Here is a 14,378-nt window from a genome sequence, read left to right as displayed (position 1 = left end):
ACCATAAAACTAACATTTCCCTATTGACATATTCATCTTGTGGTTTTCTCAAATGTTGAAGCTCAATTTACACTGGCAAAACACTTAGAGCCTGTTTTCCTTCACTCTATTGGTTTTTAAATAGAGATGCAAATGTTTTTGGTTCTGGCAAATTGGGAGTATAAGGATGGAGTTAAAGGGGAAGAGAGCACAGGAAAAGTTACGAAAGACACCCGAATTAATGGGATGGAAAGTTCATGAAGAGATAAGAGAATAAGGTCAGGTGAAATAGGAACTGGTGTGAGAGGGGAGGTGAATACCGGATTAAAAGTTATATATAAATGTGTGAAGTATAAGAAATAAAATGGATGAGCTTGAGGCTTAGTTAAAAATTGGTAAGTATGATATTGTGGGAATTATAGAGACATGGCTGCAAGAGGATCAGACCTGGGAACTGAATATTCATGGGTATACGTCCTATCGAAAAGACAGACCGGTGGGCAGAGGGGATGGGGTGCTTTGTTTGTAAGGAATGAAATTCAGTCCCTTGCGAGGGATGACAGAATCAGAAGATGTGGAGTCATTGTGGATAGAACTGAGAAATTGCAAGGATAAAAAAAACAGAATGGGAGTTATCTACAGGCCCCCAAACAGTTGCCTGGAGATAGGGTGCAAGTTGCATCAGGAGTTAAAATTAGCATGTAACAAAGGTAATGCTACGGTGGTTAAGGGAGATTTCAACATGCAGGTGGACTGGGAAAATCAGGTTGGTACTGGACCCCAAGAAAGGGAGTTTGTTAAGTGCCTCCGAGATGGATTCTTAGAACAGCTTGTAGTGGAGCCTACCAGGGAGAAGGCAATTCTGGATTTAGTGTTGTGTATTGAACCGGATTTGATAAAGGAACTCAAGGTAAGGGAACCATTAGGAGGTGGTGACCATAATATGATAAGTTTTAATCTGCAATTTGAGAGGGAGAAGGTAAAATAAGTGTCAGTATTGCAGCAGAGCAAAGGGGACCATGGAGGCATGAGGGAGGTGCTGGCCAAAGTTGACTGGAAAGGGATTCTAGCAGGAATGACAGTGGAACAGCCATGGCAGGTATTTCTGGGAATAATTGAAAAGATGCAGGATCATTTCATTCCAAAGAGGAAGAAAGATTCTAAGGGGAGTAAGAGGCAACCGTGGCTGACAAGGGAAGTCAAGAACATAAAAATAAAAGAGACGATGTATAACATAGCAAAGATGAGCGGGAAGCCATGGATTTGGAAACTTTTAAAGATCAACAGAAGGTAAGTAAGGCAATACGGGGAGAAAAGATGAAGTAAGAAGGTAAACTAGCCAAGAATATAAAGGAGGATAGTAAAAGGCTGATTCACTGGACGCATTCAAAAGAGAGTTAGATGGAGCTCTTAAGGCTGGAGGAATCAAGGGGTATGGGGAGAAGGCAGGAATGGGGTACTGATTGTGGATGATCAGCCATGCTTGAATGGCAGTGCTGGCTTGAAGGTATGAATGGCCTACTCCTGCACCTATTGTCTATGTATCTATGTAGTATAAGAAAATAACTGCAGATGCTGGTACAAATCGATTTATTCACAAAATGCTGGAGTAACTCAGCAGGTCAGGCAGCATCTCGGGAGAGAAGGAATGGGTGACGTTTCGGGTCGAGACCCTTCTTCAGACTGATGTCGGGGGTGGGACAAAGGAAGGATATAGGTGGAGACAGGAAGATAGAGGGAGATCTGGGAAGGAGGAGGGGAAGGGAGGGACAGAGGAGCTATCTGAAGTTGGAGAAGTCGACGTTCATATCACCGGGCCGCAAACTGCCCAGGCGAAATATGAGGTGCTGCTCCTCCAATTTCCGGCGGGCCTCACTATGGCACTGGAGGAGGCCCATGACAGAGAGGTCAGACTGGGAATGGGAGGGGGAGTTAAAGTGCTGGGCCACCGGGAGATCAGTTGCGTTAATGCGGACCGAGCGCAGGTGTTCAGCGAAGCGATCGCCGAGCCTGCGCTTGGTTTCGCCGATATAAATAAGTTGACATCTAGAGCAGCGGATGCAGTAGATGAGGTTGGAGGAGGTGCAGGTGAACCTCTGTCTCACCTGGAAAGACTGTTTGGGTCCTTTGATGGAGTTGAGGGGGGAGGTAAAGGGACAGGTGTTGCATCTCGTGCGGTTGCAAGGGAAAGTGCCCTGGGTTAGGGTGGTTTGGGTAGGAAGGGACGAGTGGACCAGGGAGTTGCGGAGGGAACGGTCTCTGCGGAACGCAGAGAGGGGAGGGGATGGGAAGATATGGCCAGTGGTGGGGTCCTGTTGTAGGTGACGGAAATGTTGGTGGATGATATGTTGGATCCGCTGGCTGGTGGGGTGGAAGGTGAGAACGAGGGGGATCCTGCCCTTGTTGCGAGTGGGGGGAGGGGGAGCAAGAGCGGAGCTGCGGGATGTAGAAGAGACCCTAGTGAGAGCCTCATCTATAATGGAGGAGGGGAAGCCCCGTTTTCTGAAAAACGAGGACATCTCGGAAGCCCTAGTCTGAAACACCTCATCCCGGGCGCAGATGCGGCGTAGACGGAGGAATTGGGAGTAGGGGATAGACTTTTTGCAGGGGACCGGGTGGGAAGAAGTGTAGTCCAGATAGCTGTGCGAGTCGGTGGGCTTGTAGTAAATGTCCGTCACTAGTTTTTCTCCTGTGATGGAGATGGTGAGGTCCAGAAACGGGAGGGAGATGTCAGAGATAGTCCAGGTATATTTAAGGGCAGGATGGAAATTGGAGGTGAAGTGTATGAAGTCAGTGAGTTCTGCATGGGTGCAAGAGGTAGCAAATGGTAGTCTATGTATCTATGTCTATGTATGCAAGAGGTAGTCTATGTATCTATGGCCATGCTCATCCATTTGAGACAGTGATCATGAACACACTGCTCAATCTTGTTCCTCTAGTCAGTATGTTTGATTCATCAAATCCAAATGGATTCTGAGATGTTGTTTGTTAGTAGCTCTGCAGATGCCTGCCCTCTCGATGTTCATTATGTGTTCCAGTAGTAAAAAAAGAAATAGTATGCACCATGTTTTCATTTCTCCTCTTGTCACTTTTTTAAACAATACTTCCAGTATTGGGTTGTCTTTCACACGTGGTCCAATCCCAGCGAATGCCGATCACTCAATCTCACTTTTATTGAAGGGTTTCCCTTAAGAGAAATGTTATTCTGTATCGTGTGAACAATTGTTGTTAATCCAGTAGTTCAGGTGACCACCATGGATACGATGCAACTCTTAGATTGACGACAAATAGAAATGTGCGGAGTATTTTCTTCGAGTAAACACGGGTCAGCAGTGTGGAATTCTGTACTGGGTAAATCCAATAGAAAGGAACACAACGGGCAACAACTTGAGAAAGAGGAAAGCCGCATTGCCTCCATTGATGGCAAGAGTATGCTTTTACACACAGTTTGAAAAAATGGATCTCGTGCATGCATGTGGAGCAGACAGTTCTACTGCAAGGGCACAAGTGTGGAAGCTTCATCAATGGCAGAAGAAAGAGAATTGCCTTTTTGTACAAGAGAGAGTTAGATTTGGCTCTTGGGGCTAAAAGGGTCAAGGGATTTGGGGAAAAAGCAGGAACAGGCTACTGATTTTAGATGATCAGCCATGATCATATTGAATGGCGGTGCTGACTCCTGCACCTATTTTTCTGTTTCTATGTATATGTACCATCTGCTGAATGATTTAGTGAAGGAACTTTCAGCTTGTGATCCAAGATGCATGATACTCATGTTTTTACAGAGAGACTGTAAGGTTTGCAGTTCAGAGCAAAGAGCCATTGATGTTTGTGAATGGAAAATCTCCTCCTCCAAAAGAAAATATCCCTCACAGAAACATTATAAGGCAGACACTGTTGTCAGAAAAGTGCTGCATTCATTTTAGGGTGGCACGATGGTGCAGCGGTAGAGTAGCTGCCTTACAGCGTCAGAGACCCAGATTTTTCCTGACTATAGGTGCTGTCTGTATGGAGTTTGTACATTTTCCCTGTGACCGTGTGGGGTTTCTCTGGGTGCTCCACACTCCAAAGACTTGCAGGTTAATTGGCTTTGGTAAAAATTGGAAATTGTCCCTAGTGTGTAGGATAGTGCTAGTATAAGGGGTGATCACTGATCGACGCAGACTTGAAATGCCGAAGGACCTGTTTCCGTGCTGTATCTCCAAACTAAACTAAGCTTCAGAAGCACAGCCTCAAGATTCTTTGTTCTGTGACCTGAAGATCAGGTAGAAAAAACCCTTCTGAGAACCTGAATGCTCCCATTGCATTCTAGTGGTCTTCTCACAAAGACATGCCAAGAACTAAAGACCCAAGAACTCATCGCCCCTTCATGCAAACTAGCCCCTGAATGAGGTTTAACGTAAATAGCATGTGGATCTAGAAATGTTTAGGAAGCACACTTCTTCAGTTGATTTGTTCTTCTGCCTTCATTCAAGAAACATTCAGAGGGCTGGAGCTACAGAAGCCCTTTAGAAGCAACATTGTAAGTGTGAAATGCGAGTCAGAAAACAATTATCATTGAGGGTGAGGTTTAATTTGTTAAATTAAACGTTAATGGTTCCTATACAGCAGGCACAGTGGTGAAGGCGAATGGGTGGTTAATGAATTTTCAATTATTGGAAAACATTGGCAGTTGACAAAAAGAAGCATCTCCCGAATCCACTCTTCACAAAAAATGAGTAATTCACTTCATTAGCTGCACTGAAAGTATAAAATATTTATTTCTTGTAATTTAAGATGAGTTCTGGTGATGATGAACACGAAAACACTGTATTGTTGTAATAGCCTGCCTGGTTCTCCGAGTCCCGCGACGCCATTGCTGCCAGGAGAAGCAGCACCGATCCTCACCGCGTCCCCGGCCGGTCCCAGTGCCGGACCACCGAAGCTGCTGCTGCTGCCGACGTCCACCACCTCCCCAGGGCCACCACCGCCGACTTCCGAGGCCTACCTGAGGCTACAACCGCTGCCGCCGCCGACTCCCACCGCCTCCCCGGGGCCGCTGCCTTCGGCTTCCCAGACCTTTTCGCTGCCTCCTCCCCGGGGCCGCCACCGCTGACCTCCTCGTCCTACCTGAGGCTTCCACCGCCGCCGACCTCTACCGCCTCCCCGGGGCCGCTGCCGCCGACGTCCAAGGCCACTTCACCGCCGCTGCCGCCGACCTTCCCCTCTTCGCCGCCGCCGACATCCTCCCCGGCCATCCGCTGACCGGGCCGACCGCCACTTACCCGAGCTCCAGTTCCCCGTGGGCCTCCACCAGCGACAGTGTCGACCCGCACCGCTCCACCGCCCAGCAGCAGGTCGCAGTCGTCATTGTACCCGGCTCCCAGGATCAGCAGCGGGTCGCAGCCGTCGCTGTATCCGGATCCCAGGCCCAGCAGCAGGTCGCAGCTTCACCCGGCCCACAGATACCGCGATGGGCCCACAGCCCCCACCAGGCAGAGTCCCACAGCACCGCTGGGTCCCACTGCCCACCCCCTACTACAGGGAACCACAGCAAGTTTTCCACTGGGTCTCCCCCTTCTAGCCAGGCGACCCTTACTCCCCACATCGGTCCTCATGCCCCCCTCTGCTCTGTTAACCCACCACCCCTTCATTATACATCACCTCCGCCTGCCCCCCTGCCTTCACCCGACCCCAACCCCCACACTTGCCGGGTGTTCACCATCCCCCATGACATCCCCCTTTCGGACAGCGGATGGTATGTCCTCAGCAGAGGCCTCATTTTTGTTCCCCTCCACCCCCACATCAACGAGTTCCGGGTCCGCCATGACGTGGAGCTCTTCTTCCTCCGTCTCCGAGCCTTTTTCCATTGGAAAGAGTCCTCACCCTCCAGTGATGACCCCTTCTCCCGTCTTCAGCTGACCCCCTCCTCTTGGACTCCCCCCGGTTGGCCAACTACCCTCACTAGAACTTTTCATCTCCAACTGCCGGTGTGACAATAACCGCCTCAAATTCTCCACTCCCCTGACTAACTCTAACCTCTCCCCTCCTGCCTCCACTCACTCTGCAACAACCCTGACTTAGTCATCAAACCCGCTGACAAGGGAGGTGCTGTGGTAGTCTGGCGGGCTGACCTCTACCGGACCGAGGCCAGACGACAACTCTCAGACACCTCTCCTACTTATCCTTGGACCATGACCCCACCGACGAACACCAGACCTTAATCATCAGCACCATCACGGACCTCACCATTTCCGGCGCTCTACCCTCTAATGCCTCCAAACTTATCGTTCCCCAGCCCCGCACGGTCTGATTTTACCTCCTACCTAAAATCCATAAACAGAACTGTCCCGGCAGACCCATTGTTTCTGCCTGTTCATGTCCCATCAAACTTATTTCCACCTACCTCAACTCCATCCTATCCCCCCTGGTCAAATCCCTCCCCACCTACGTCCAAGACACCTCACATGCTCTCCATCTCCTCGATAACTTCCGGTTTCCAGGCCCCCACTCCCTCATCTTTACCATAGATGTCCAGTCACTCTACACTCCCATCCCCCACAAGGATGGTCTTGAAGCCCTCCATTTCTTCCTCGACCATAGAACCAGCCAATCCCCATCTACTAACCCTCTCCTCCGCCGAGCAGAACTGGTTCTTACCCTTAACAACTTCTCCTTTGACTCCTCCCACTTCCTCCAAATCAGAGGCATAGCTATGGGCACTCGCATGGGTCCTAGCTACGCCTGCCTCTTTGTCGGGTACGTCGAACAATCCCTGTTCCGGACGTACACCGGCCCCATCCCCGAACTCTACCTCTGCTATATCGACGACTGCATTGGTGCTACCTCTTGTACCCGTGCAGAACTCACTGACTTCATACACTTCACTTCCAATTTCCATCCTGCTCTTAAATATACTTGGACTATCTCTGACATCTCCCTCCCATTTCTGGACCTCACCATCTCCATCACAGGAGACAGACTAGTGACTGACATCTACTATAAACCCACTGACTCGCACACTGACTATCTGGACTACACTTCTTCCCTGTCTCCTGCAAAAAGTCTACCCCCTACTCCCAATTCCTCCGTCTACGCCGCATCTGCGCTCAGGATGAGATGTTTCACACTAGGGCATCAGAGATGTCCTCATTCTTCAGAAAACGGGGCTTCCCCTCTTCCATTATAGATGAGGCTCTCACTAGGGCCTCTTCTACATCCTGCAGCTTCGCTCTTGCTCCCCCTCCCCCCATTCGTAACAAGGACAGAATCCCCCTCGTTCTCACCTTCCACCCCATCAGCCAGCGTATTCAACAAATCATCCTCCAACATTTCCGTCACCTACAACAGTACCCCACTACTGGTCACATCTTCCCATCCCCTCCCCTTTCTGCATTCCGCAGAGACCGTTCCCTCCGTAACTCCCTGGTCCACTCGTCCCTTCCTACCCAAACCACCCCATCCCCGGGCACTTTCCCCTGCAACCGCAGGAGATGCAACACCTGTCCCTTTATCTCCCCCCTCAACTCCATCCAAGGACCCAAACAGTCTTTCCAGGTGAGACAAAGGTTCACCTGCACCTTCTCCTACCTCATCTATTGTATCCGCTGCTCTAGATGTCAACTTCTTTACATCAGCGAAACCAAACGCAGGCTCGGCGGTCGTTTCGCTCAACACCTTCGCTCAGTCCGCCTTAACCAACCTGATCTCCTGGTGGCTGAGTACTTCAACTCCCCCTCCCACTCCCAGTCTGACCTTTCTGTCATGGGCCTCCTCCAGTGGCATAGTGAGGGCCACCGGAAATTGGAGGAACAGCACCTCATATTTCGCTTGGGCAGCTTGCAGCCCAGCGGTATGAACATCGACTTCTCCAACTTTAAATAGTTCCTCTGTCCCTCTCTTCCCCTTCCCAGTTCTCCCTCTATCTTCTTGTCTCCACCTATATCCTTCCTTTGTCCCGCCCCCCTGACATCAGTCTGAAGAAGGGTCTCGACCCGAAAATTCACCCATTCCTTCTCTCCTGAGATGCTGCCTGACCTGCTGAGTTACTCCAGCATTTTGTGAAATAAATACCTTCGATTTGTACCAGCATCTGCAGTTATTTTCTTACACTATTCTTCAGGGAGGAAGTCTGCTGTCCTCATTCTCTCTGGCCTATACATGATTATCCCTCTTGTCTATACAGGGCTCGAGGGACTGAGCTATAGGGAGAGGTTACTCAGGCTGGCGTTTTTTTTCTATGGAACACAGGAGGCTGAGGGGTGATTTAATAGAGATGTAAAAAATCATTACAATAAATCGGGTAACGCACAGAGTCTTTTGCCCAGAATTGGGGAATCAAGAACTAGAGGACATGGGTTTAAGTTGAGGGATGAAAGATTTAATGGGAATCTGAGGGGTGACTTTTTTTACTCCAAGGGTATGTATGGAACAAGCTTCCTGGGGAGGTAGTTGAAGCAGGTACTAATGCAATTATTATGAAACATTTAGGCAGGTACATGGATAGGATAGGTTTAGAGGGATATGGGCCAAAATCAGGCAAGTGGGACTAGTGTGAATGGGGCATGTTGGTCGGCATGGGCAAGCCGGGCCAAAGAGCCTGTTTCCACACTCTATGACTCTATTTCACATTTGGAACAAGGGAATTGATTTGTAACAGTCTTCTGAAGTGGCTTAGCAAACCTCATTTGCATCGTAGTTTGCACAATGAAATAACAAAACCATAAAGATGAACAGGCACCTGATATTAATGTAGGCTCCAATATCGGACATCCAAAAGCATTCCCTGCTCACAAACATCCGGGACTAGTGTCTACATTGGGAAGACAGACTCACTGACTGGTCAAGCACACCCTGATATGGTTATACTTAAACTCTGAGAAACATTCAGTGGACTGGGTCTGCAGCAACCTTTTCAGAAGCAAATGTGTGAGTGTGAAAAGTGACTCTAAAAATAAATAAGGACAAGGTAACATTTAATTTGTTAAATTAACCACTAATGATTCCCAAACAGCAGGCACTGTGAAGATAAATGAGAGATAATGGATTTTCAATTACTGGAAAACATTACCGGTTGATGAAAAGCACTGCTCCTGAGTACATCATGTCCCCTCCTGCTCAACTGAGCCACCAGAGGGAGTGGCGCAGTGGGGCACCAGAAGGAGATAGTGCTGTGGGAGTCTTCAGCAATTGGAGCTAATGAAATCGTGTGGCCGCAGGTCAAACAAGAAACCTCTTCCCGAATATTATTTACCATCCTCCCTTAGTTGATGAATCAGTGCTCTTCCAGATTAATCAGCACTTAAAAGAGACACTGAAAGTAACAAGAGCACAGGATGAGCTTTAATGTCTATTACCAAGAGTGACTTGCTATCACTGCCACCAAGCTGATCCCAGATCACTATCTCCTTCCTGAGTCCCAATGGACGAAAATGTAGATGGGTTGATTAGTAAGTTTGCAGACGACGCAACAAAGGTGGAGTTGGGGACAGTGACAATGGCTGTGAAGGATACAGCAGGTCATAGATCAGTTGCAAATTTGAGTGAAGTAATTGTCAGACAGAGTATAATCTGAGCAAGTGTGAGATATTGCTCCTTTGGAGGTCAAATGTAAGAGAAAAGTGTACAGTTAAGGACCCTGAACTACATTGATGTACAGAGGGATCTTGCAGACCGTCCACCTAAACCTTTCCTATCCATGTGTCTGTCCGTGTCTTTTAAATGTTACAGTACTGCCTCAACTACTTCCTCTGGCAACATGTGTAGGAAAGAACTGCAGATGCTGGTTTAAATCAAAGGTAGACACAAAATGCTGGAGTAACTCAGCGGGACAGGCAGCATCTCTGGTTGGGTCAAGACCCTCCTTCTGAAGAAGAGTCTTGACCCGAAACATCACATTCCTTCTCTCCAGAGATGCTGCATGTCCCGCTGAGTTACTCAAGCATTTTGTGTCTACCTCTGGCAGCTGGTTCCATATACCCCCCCCACCCTTTTGTGAAAAGGTTGCCCCCCATGCTATTAATTTTCCCTCTCTTATCTTAAACCTATGCCTTCTAGTTCTTTATACCCCTATCCTGAGAAAAAGATACCGTGCATTCATCCTATTTATCTCCCTCATGATTTTCTACAACTCTATATGATCACTCAGTCTGCTCTCCAAGGAATAAACTCCGAGCCTACCAGACCTCTCCCAATAACTCAGACCCTTGAATCCTGTAAATCTTCTCTGCACTCTTTCCAGTTTAATGGTATCTTTCCTATGGCAGGGTGATCAAAACTGAACACAATACTCTCAGTGCAGACTTACTGACAGCTTGTACAACTGTAACATAATGATCCAACTTATATACTCAATTCCCTGATTGATGAATGTGCCAAAAGTCTTCTTCACCACCGTCTCTGCATGACAACGCTTTCAGAGGGCTTGTTGTTTGCAAATTGGTGGCAACATTTCCACATTACATCAGTGAATACACTTTAGAAGTATTTCATGGGCTGCCAACTGTACCTTGAGGCAGTGCAAGCAGGGCACAATTTCAAATCTTTTCTACACAACTTCAAATCAATCCCTTACATCAGGCAGCCTTAGCCAATTCTGGATCAAGTATCATAACTCCTCTTTCCCAGCAGATGGTGCTAAAACTGCATTCTGCTCAGGCCGTGGATGTGCCTGAAAACATTGACCCAGGGTGGAGAAAGGGTCCAAATCTTATCTGAAGCTATATGAATATGATTCCCACAGTAGCACTTTCCCATTAGTGAGGCAAGGGATTGAATGATGTTTTTACCAATTAATCAATGAGGGTTTTTATGGATAACTATGTTAGGAATATCACTGAAAGCATGAAGAATATGGGTCCCATTGACTCCTTTATTATGGGATACTTCAGTAGCATGTGCTAGGTTTAAATGTTTGTCTAGATGTAAAGGTAGCCTTTTGGGATCAGGGAGTATCCATGTGAAACCTTTTAGGAAGCTACAGGGTGAATTGCCTATGTCTATGGAAAGCCAGGTCTTGAAGAAGTGAGACACTTGTCTCAGGTTACATTCAGGAATAAGTTGGGTGAACTCACACAGGCTCTTCTTAATGTTGAACTCCTTTGATTCTCTGTGTCAAATTGTTTTCAATGTTATGGTTTGGAATGAATACGCTCATTCCAACTTTTACGTATATAATTTAAAAACAAAAACATGTTTGCAGTTTTATTTTAGTTTAGATTGGTTCAGAGATACAACATGGAAACAGGACTTCACTCCACCGAGTCCATGTTGATCATCAATCACCTGTTCCACTGGTTCTATGTTATCCCACTTTTGCACCCTCCCCTGATACATTAGGGGCATTTTATAGATGACAATTAACCTTTGGAATGTGGGAAGAAATCGGAGCATCTGGAGGAATCCCACTCGGTCACAATGCAAACTCCATGGTGTCTGTTTTTTTCTGTGTTTGTTTCTCTACAATGGGAAGTAAGACAAAGTTTTAAAGAGTGAAAGTCCTCCAGCGCTGTGAGGCAGAGGCTCTACTGTGTTAATGATCTGATTAATGGTCACTTAATTGAGTGTTCAACCTCAAGTACCCTTTTTCTCTGCAATGTTTTCACTTGTTTCTGATTCTCTTCTTTCCCCCCAAAAAACCTAGATAGACATTCTGGTGTTCTTGCTCATTGGTGCAGTGGCACTGGGTACTTTAGTCAACACCCCCAGCATCGGTTTCATACACAGTTGTGTCGTAGTTATACCCAAGGATAGTAATACATTGGATCTAGATCACTAATCCAGTGATAGAGAGCTGAAATCTATACCAGGGCAACAAAATGAAGTCTGAAACTAGATGTGGTACCAGTTAAAACGATCATACTCTATTGAATGCCATTAAAAAACCCCATCTGCTGCATTAATGTTATGTAGTTATAGAACCTACTATTGATGTCTGGTCTAGAAATGATTCATTCCAGACTCTTACAAATGTTACCATCCTCTGAAATGTCCTAGCAAAGCAAGTCAGTGTCAACCAGTGATAAACAAAAGACACCAGCCTGGCCAGCAATGTGGGAATGATTAAAATTCTGGGCTATGCCAAAACTTCAAGAGTCAAGAGTGTTTTAGTGGCATATGTACCAACGCAGAACAATAAAGTTATAACTTGTTACTAAACATAAAAATACATATCTGTATAAAATGCATCTCTCTCTAAGAAATCTAATAGAAATACTATCAGTTTTTAAAATAAATCTTTGACAGTGTAGTAAGATTTCAAGTGCCAATCCCATTTCAAACCTCAGTTCCTACCGCTTGTTTTATGCAAGTGAGGGTTAGGCCATCCATGATTAGTGAGATGATCACAATGATCTTCTTCAGTCTGAAGAAGGGTCTCGACCCAAAATGTCACCCATTCCTTCTTTCACGAGATGCTGCCTGACCCGCTGAGTTACTCCAGTATTTTGTGTCTACCTTCGATTTAAACCATCATCTGCAGTTTGTTTTCCTACAATAATTTTTTTTTTAGATTTAGAGATACAGCGCGGAAGCAGGCCCTTCGGCCCACCGGGTCCGCGCCGCCCAGCGATCCCCGCACATTAACACTATCCTATACCCACGAGGAACAATTTTTACATTTGCCCAGCCAATTAACCTACATACCTGTACGTCTTTGGAGTGCGGGAGGAAACCGAAGCTCCCGGAGAAAACCCACGCAGGTCACGGGGAGAATGTACAAACTCCGTACAGACCGCGCCCGTAGTCAGGATCGAACCTGAATCTCCGGCGCTGCATTCGCTGTAAGGCAGCAATTCTACCGCTGCGCCACCGTGCCGCCCGTTATCTGTTTGCTATTTTCTTCCCCATAATTGTCTTCATTGGTTCCTCATTGGACAACATTACTTCTAATTTATTAACTTAGCTAATTTAAAGGTTTTGATTAAGTTAAATAAGTTAAATTATTTTACCAGCTGCTTATCTGTACCCAGTCGCTCTATCTCTCTCTCTCCAGAAATCAAGATACAAATGATGCCAACAGTCACTATAGTATAAATGCAACACAAGTTACAATCAAAATATGCAATCAAATTTGCATTATTACTTTGAATTTTGTGTTTATAACTTTCTAGAAATCGTAATAGATTGTGAACTGGAATTTGTAGTCAATATTGGCCTCAATTACTCCGTTTTCAATCGTAGCTTGTACTAGAAAAATCCACAATTGCAATCCATCTCAGGAACTCAGGAACTTGTCAAATGTTGAGTTTAGTTTATTGTCATGAAAAAAATTTGATGCGGGCTATTCAGTCAGCTGGACGACAATGCATGATTGCAATTGAGCCATCCACAGTTAATGTTTTAAAGCCAATTTTGTGCTTTGAACAGTTAGCACTGTTGAGTTATCGCAGCCAATTAGTCATGTCAAGTTCACACGTTTTTTCCAAGGGAGATAAATATTGGCAAGGAGAAATAGGGCCATGGGATCTTCAATGCCCAATGCTGCCCCTCCCCTGTTCAACATCTTGTTAAAATGATGGTAACACTGACAGTGCAACTTTCCCTCATTACTAAAGTATCTGTCCAGATTTTCTTACCCTCAAGTCTCTGCAAGGGAATTTGTTCCTGTTCCATTCATGAGGCTGGAGAACAAAAATCTAGGTTGACATTGCAGTGCAGTGGCGAGGTAGCACTGCATTGCCAGGGGCACTGTCTCTTTGATAAGCGGTTGTGACTAAAGCACATTTGCTCTTTCATTTGAAACAAGAGTTCAGTTTATGTGATATTTGCATACACGATAGACATCTAAACCTATTCTGACACAGATTGATAGGGCTTCAGGCTTAAGGTGTCAGCTAAAATATATTTTGTACTGTAGAGTTAAATCTTCCTCACCCCAGACCACAATATATTGCACAGGAAGACTGTCATATCTACTTACCCAAACTCTTAATATTAAAAAAAACTATTTTCTCCTTCCTCTGATCACCAGCTTGGTCCACTGAACTGTGAAAAGCCAACAAATAGAGTCAAATATGTGCAGAGAGGGAGGGTATGCTATAGGTTCTGCAACACAATAGTGGAAGACTGAGAAGCTGAACTTGAATGGAATAAAGCGTAAAAGGTAAAAGCTATTACAACTGAGATTGCAATGAAATTGTATGGTGTTGCACAGGTTTTAATTTATTGTATTATGACTGAATATTAATCTGATTTTCTGTCAGGTACTTTTGGATGTTATTAAGTGGTGATATCCTGTGAGCCTCTATTCACGCTGTGTTTGGAAAGTTGCATGAATCTCTCCATTAGTCATGAATCAAGTGTGTTTATTTATCATGTTTAGTTTGTGACATTTGCTCTTCCAGTGGTTTCCACAGATTTGGGCTGTGACTTTGCCACAGATTTAATAACATCATTAGCCACGAGCAGTAAGAATTATTGTACGC

Source organism: Rhinoraja longicauda, chromosome 17, assembly GCF_053455715.1.
Source record: "Rhinoraja longicauda isolate Sanriku21f chromosome 17, sRhiLon1.1, whole genome shotgun sequence".
Classification (NCBI taxonomy): domain Eukaryota; kingdom Metazoa; phylum Chordata; class Chondrichthyes; order Rajiformes; family Arhynchobatidae; genus Rhinoraja; species Rhinoraja longicauda.
This window is presented reverse-complemented; position numbering follows the sequence as displayed.